Below are 6,572 nucleotides of genomic sequence, written 5' to 3'. Positions count from 1 at the left end.
ATGTTGGCAAGTAACGTTGATTGTTAAAAACGCTGGTGGTGCTTCTGTTTTCCACAATGTAAGCCCAAGATTATGCGATGGTGCTCAATGTAAGCCTGAAATAATGTTGTCAAGTGCTATACTGAAGCTATCAGATTGAACATGATGTGTGCAACTTAGATTGCAACCATGCAATTGCTTACTTGGAGGTAATAGTCATTCTATTGCATGCATATCTTTAGAATCTTTGTTTTTTATAACTATTGGTGAAAGCACTGCAGACCAAATCATGTTATATATGCTTATTGTAAACAGTTATGTTTGTAAATTTGAAGCCCAAATTAACATAATTTTCTCCCCTGTTTGACCACGCATTTATGAATGTTGGATTAAAATGTGTTTATTTTTGGCAAGAAATGAGACGGTTGGTTTGAGTTTTAGAAGCCTTTGTTTTTCTGCCTTTTATGGCAATGAAAAAAAAGGGGGAAAACACTGGTCTTAATTGTAATTTCCAATTCTTTACGCTGTTAGTAGTTAAAATTAGGGGAATGGCTATTAATATAATTTTTGGTGTATTTCAAGCTTCTAATTCACAAACTGAGTGAAGGTCACAATAAGTATTAGTCACTACGAGAGTGTTGGACTATCCTCATTCTGGAACCAGGTTTAAGAGGCCCCTGACAATGACATTGAAACGGGTATATAACCCTCTTCTTTTCGTCATTTAGTCTTTCGCTTACTCGAGCATATGCTGTCATTTAAAATTAGTGGTCTGGTTAATGTACCTGCAGTATCAGTAGTTCCTCTCTTTTTAATGGAGTGATTCCCTTTCTTGGGCATGTAAAATCTTGGTGTCTGTAAATGCACACATCACATGACTTTTAACACAAGTCTTGCTTCTATCATTTGATGTTGCAGTGGGTAAGCAGGTCATTTGTATCCTCCCTAGATAACGAGCTGCAGGTCATTTGTTATGATTCCTCGAAAAAGTAGTTCAAGTTTGATCGAACATCTCGATACGAACAGTTGATTTTCAATTTATCTTTAATTTTCTAGAGGCCTGTTGGTTGCATGTACAAGAAATACTTTTATATTATGTTTCAATTTCAAAGTTGTTTGATATATGACCTTTAGTTTGTATTCTTATATGGAATTGTGCAAGGTTGCCACTCTTTGCCCCCTTTCGATTGTGATCGAGTTTATTGTTTTGTTCTTTCTTATTGTAAATGTCATTTTGTTTGTAAAGTTTAGTTTATAAACTGTACTTCTATTTACTCTTTGAATTTATTTTTTTGTTTATGTTGTCGTTTCTTGATTTTAGTTTCTGTGGATTTATATGGTTCTCATTACAGAAAGTATTGTCATTGGACAAAAACTCTTACAAGCAAGCTGCAAATCTGTTCAAAGAAACCAAGATCTGTTAATATCAAATACGTCAGCCATTGGCAATGCAATAGTATGTATTATTATTTCTCCATTCTATAGTCATATTAATAATGTTTATGATGAAATCAGGTTTGAGGTGATCTTTTAGAATCCTTTTGCTGGAACACTTGCTTTAATCTGGATTTGGTCTAACTTAAATGCATTTCTATGTACTGCTTGAAGAAGCAAAACAATTCTGGTTTGCTTTTGTTTTGTACTCGGGGTGTAAAGACAATTCTCTTCTAAGCAAGCTCGCTTATCTTTGAACTCTTTAACTGATTTGTGCCTGCAACAAGATTTTTTTCGGACTTTCTGCAGTGTATTTAACAGTATTAGGTCTCTGTCCTGCATGTCACTAGGTTTACTCATTTTTCAGTTCACATTGATCACGGATTTATAGTTGATTGCATTTCATTTTGACTTCTTTAAAAGCGATTTTCATTAGCATGTCTGACATGATAAAATCGTGTCTTTTGGATTAATTCAAACAAAGTAAACATTTCATTCGTATTTGTGATTGTTGTTAATATTATAGTTACATGTCTACGAAAAAGGATTTCTTTTAATGAATAATCTGTTATTACCCTAAACAAGTTAACTTTGCTTAGAGTTTGCTGCTTAGTATGTTATGTTCCTAGGTAACATGCTTCTGAAATTAGGATTTGAACCTTCTGCTCCTCTGCTTTTTGATTTGTATATATGTCAAATTTCTCTCAATTGCTAATGGATTTATTTTCTTTTGAAATTTCAGAAAGTTGGGTCGTGGGAGGAAGAAGCTGGTTCGTTGCCATTTTTAGGTATATAATCATGTGCCTATTTAGTTATATGGATTTTTTATTTATCTTTCTAAAACTTTTGTGCCTAGATTTTAAATATGTGATTGGTAATTTCTTAGCATGATAATTATCAAGCATATGATCGTTATTCATGAATACAAAACAATCCAAAACCTTCATTCACAAATCACAAGTATACGATGAGCTATTTAGAAGTTCGACATTTTCGTCATCCAATTCAATACCATTTGGGATACTATGCTAGAATTCTATTACAGGTCCAGTTAAGAGATGTGAAGCATGAAGAATATCTCTTTAGGAAGTGTTAGCTAATCCGGTTAATTGGTCAACAAAATTAGCCATTTTCGTCATCTAGATTGGATAACCTAGGAAGAATGTTAGAATGATTGATCATATTCGTTAGCCCTAATCATGTCACGAGTGCTGTCTATTTGTATTTCAATCAGTTTAACTCCCCTTTTAACCCTTGAATAAGGCATTACCAGTTTCTGGATTGATTCTACATTTTAGTCTGTTTTTATGCCTAATACTGTTTGTTATTCTTAAATTTTCCATTTTGTAGTTGTATAAGTTTTCCATAGGCTTCGATCATCTCCCCAATAAACCCAGAGCCTCATTTTCTCCTGCTAAGCAAAAGAAAATCAAGGAGGCCTGCAACTTCGTATGCAGTCCGCCACTGCAAATCAGTCTGGAAACTGGAAAATTCAAAGGTAAAACACACCAATATCTTTGATTTTGGTCTCTACTGCACAGTTTGACAGACAAATGATAAGCCTAACACATGCATGCTCTGATTTCCTTGGTAGGTCATATTTTTCACTTTCTGGATGTGCAAAGTTTGGATAGTACACATCACCGGGCCAAACCTTTCTCAGGTAAGGAATTACATTGCGTTTGTTGAAAATATTTGCTTCCTTTCCTCTGATGTATGTGTATGCATGATGTATGTGTGTGATTTTAGATTGTAATGTATCACAAATTTGTGGCATGAAAATTGATATTTGTAGACTTACTCTTTATTTTTTGGCTGTGATGGGGGAAAGGAAAATAAAATTTCAAAGATTGATACTTTTATGTGATTTCTTGGCTCTTTTTTTTCATATGATTTTCATTGTATGTGTGCCAGTGTATGTCTCTTCTTGAAAAATGCATGTTGAAAATGGGAGAATTTTGGACATTGACATGTTTAGAAGTCAGGTTTTCTGAATGAAGATACTCTTATGATTTGTTTGTAATTTGTTTTGCAAATGGGTAGGAATGTCATTCTAAAAGGATATTGGCAGGAGGGGGTGGAATGTCATTCTAAAATATATGTAATTCAATTCTCTCATTTTCTATAGCAGAATTGCAGATTTCTAAATCGAAAAGGAAAAATAAACAATATAGCAGCATGTAAAAGGGAAGCACAGGTAAAGGTTTCTGATGTCAGTTGGCTGTTTCTTTTTAGTGTTTTCAATTTGTTCCTTTTATTCTGTCTGCAATTTTTAATCTGTGGTTATGCATCAATTTCTCTGCTTCTTCTTTATAAATCTTGCAGGTCAGGACAACACGCTTATCGGGGCAATGTTGGGATGTTTAGGCTTGGGTGGAGACATGGACTTTTGGAAGAGGTGAATTAGCTTAGCCCTCTGTCATTAGCTTTATCTGTTCTATGCATCTCTACAATCTTACAATGCTCCTTTATTAAATTGCAAGATGTTGGGACCCGTTACTGGAATACAAGATTTGGAACAAAAGTGGTTGGCAATGCTAGAGTCGAAAGCAAGTGTGAAATTCACATTGAAAATGACAGGTGAGAATGCTAATGATATTCTAAAAAAATGTTGGGCTTCCTGATGAGATCTCTAGCCGAATTCAAGAGGCTAATTTAGTGATTTGGAGTTAATTTTGTGAATTTATTGAATGAAGTTATTTATTTTTAGCTTATCTTGCGTTTGCTTTGGTTTTAGGAGAGGGTTGCGCATGATCTGTAGGTTCAATCAACCTCGCTGTTTTCGTTAGAATCACAATTAAAGGTCAGTTTTTTCCGACATTTTTTTTTCTTTTTGCTGCATGTTTATGTATGGTTGGTCTATGAGATTTTGTTTTTAGTCACTGTTGATTTGCAGTTTATGTCTCCCTTTAGCTACATATTGACACATGTTTATTCTCAGCATTTTTTTGTTAGGGTAAGTGGTTTGGTGGTTTGGTGAGTTCTATATTATTATATAATCTTTGGGGCTATTTTAAGTAAAAATGAAATGTTAACATTGATATAGCATACGGCACACTGAATTCACACTCCTGTATTCGGTCTTCATGTTTCCATTGCAACACTCTGCATTTCCTAACCAACGAATTTTTTGATAAAGACGTTAAAGCAATTACATGCTCTATCAAGTATGATTGATAAGCTAGGAAGAATGTTAGAATGATTGATCAACGAAATTAGCCATTTCTGTCATTTAGATTGGATAAGCTAAGAAGAATGTTAGAATGATTGATCATATTCGTTAGCTCTATGTTTTTTTATTGCATAATGATGGAATTGATGCGTCATTTAGTCATAGTAATTGATGTAATAAGTACGTATCAACTGTTTCACTCATCTATCACTCTCTTCATTTAGGTAAAATGTATCTTATTCATGCAGTTCACAGAGAGACAGACAGAGAGAGAAAGAGAGAGAGAGAGAGAGAGAGAGAGAGGCAGAGAGAGAGATGCCAAGGGGAAGACAGCAGGGAGAGGTATGGTTGTTGTCTGCAGTTTCATTTGCTGTCCTTCAAGGAGGGTTTCGGGGGGATGGACTGTGACAGAGAGCGGAGAAATTAAGCTCTCACAGAGAGCGGAAAAAACGGAGAGACAGAGAGACAGACAGAGAGAGAAAGAGAGAGAGAGAGACAGAGAGAGAGAGAGATGCCGAGGGGAAGACAGCAGGGAGAGGTATGGCTGTTGTCTGCAGTTTCATTTGCTGTCCTTCAAGGAGGGTTTCGGGGGGATGGACTGTGACAGAGAACCGAAGAGAGAGAGAGAGAGAGATGACGATGGAAAGAGAACGAAGAGGAAAGGGGAAGCCTATGCTCTGTTGTACCTTCAGATAAGTCACTTCTTGCTTTTGATTTTGAACTCAAATAATATTTTATTATTTCTTGCATTTATATCTGCTTGCATGATCAGATGAGTCACCTTGCCCTTTTGATTTTGTACTCAAATCTTAATATTTTATTATTTCTTTCATAACCCTATGCTCTGTTGTACCTTCAGATGAGTCACTTCTTGCTTTTGATTTTGGACTCAAATAATATTTTATTATTTCTTGCATTTATATCTGCTTGCATGATCAGATGAGTCACCTTGCCCTTTTGATTTTGTACTCAAATCTCAATATTTTATTATTTCTTACATTTATATCTGCTTGCATAGTCACTTTGTCCTTTTGAATTTGTGCACAAATCTTAATATTTTATTATTTCTTGCATATATATCTGCTTCCAGGTTCGGTTTGTCATTTTGATTTCGTACTCAAATATTTATATTTTATTATTACTTGCATTTATATCTGCTTGCATGTTGTGATTGAGAGGCCAGAATCAATTTACAAATCTTTCTGCACTGTTTGGTTGGTTAGGTAGCATGCTTTTGTCTTTTTTTTAATCGATTTGGGGATTTTCTGCCCCTCTATTTATTCATTTGCTCTCAGTTTTGTTTCTCAAGTTCCTGTGTTTTTCTGTTAACTGTTCAAAGGTCCATTTTTTTCCGTTTTGTAGTTTAAATTTTGTCTATTATTCTGTCTGGCCTACCCTTTCAATTCCAATGCTCTTAAATTGTATACATCTGTGTCTCTGTGTGTGCATATGAGGTTGTGCATCGACTTCTCTGCTGCCTAATTTTAATGCAATTTTTTTTTATTTCAATTGTTTCAAGACGAGAAAACTCATTATTCTCTTATTTTTATGGATTGCAGGAAACGTCCTGCTGACTTGGGATTTCAGGTTTCATTTGCTAACCCTAACTTTTTAGTGTTGTGAAACAATTACTGTTTGTACGTTCATTTGTTGTGTTGTTGTATTGAATATTTTTGTATTGTTCTACAAAATGTTTTTCATTCCGTCTTTGTTTTTGGACAACAAAGTGATTAATTACGAGTCTTTGTAGATTAATCTGTGTTTCATTTCCCCTGTCTATCTTTTACCGATTGGTTTTAGATATGTATATGTGTGACTGTTTTGAGAAGGGTATTATGTTGCAGTGTATGTTTTGCATCTTCCACTTTGGTTTGACAATTAAAAAAAAGAGGTCACATATGTTATTAGGCAATTTAGATGTCAAAAATTGTTTCCATACCAAACTTGAGCCGTAAATATGTGTTACCCGCTGCTTAGTATTTATATA

At 34.6% G+C, this 6,572-nt stretch overlaps 1 long non-coding RNA gene across 2 annotated transcripts; it reads left to right on the top strand.

The window, feature by feature from the left end:
* Window positions 1–1,011: 1,011 nt before the first annotated feature.
* On the top strand, window positions 1,012–6,264 carry LOC137707842 (uncharacterized). 2 transcript variants are annotated; one of them, XR_011064743.1, is made up of 9 exons: window positions 1,012–1,435; window positions 2,156–2,201; window positions 2,764–2,911; window positions 3,008–3,076; window positions 3,542–3,610; window positions 3,739–3,811; window positions 3,897–3,993; window positions 4,151–4,216; window positions 4,810–6,264. It is a non-coding gene; the product is annotated as an uncharacterized lncRNA (long non-coding RNA). The 2 variants fall into 2 exon arrangements; XR_011064744.1 differs by lacking the exons at window positions 3,542–3,610; window positions 3,739–3,811; window positions 3,897–3,993; window positions 4,151–4,216; window positions 4,810–6,264 and adding an exon at window positions 3,457–3,522.
* The last annotated feature ends 308 nt before the right edge of the window (window positions 6,265–6,572 follow it).

Source organism: Pyrus communis, chromosome 11, assembly GCF_963583255.1.
Source record: "Pyrus communis chromosome 11, drPyrComm1.1, whole genome shotgun sequence".
Taxonomy (NCBI): Eukaryota; Viridiplantae; Streptophyta; class Magnoliopsida; order Rosales; family Rosaceae; genus Pyrus; species Pyrus communis.
This window is presented reverse-complemented; position numbering and strand designations above follow the sequence as displayed.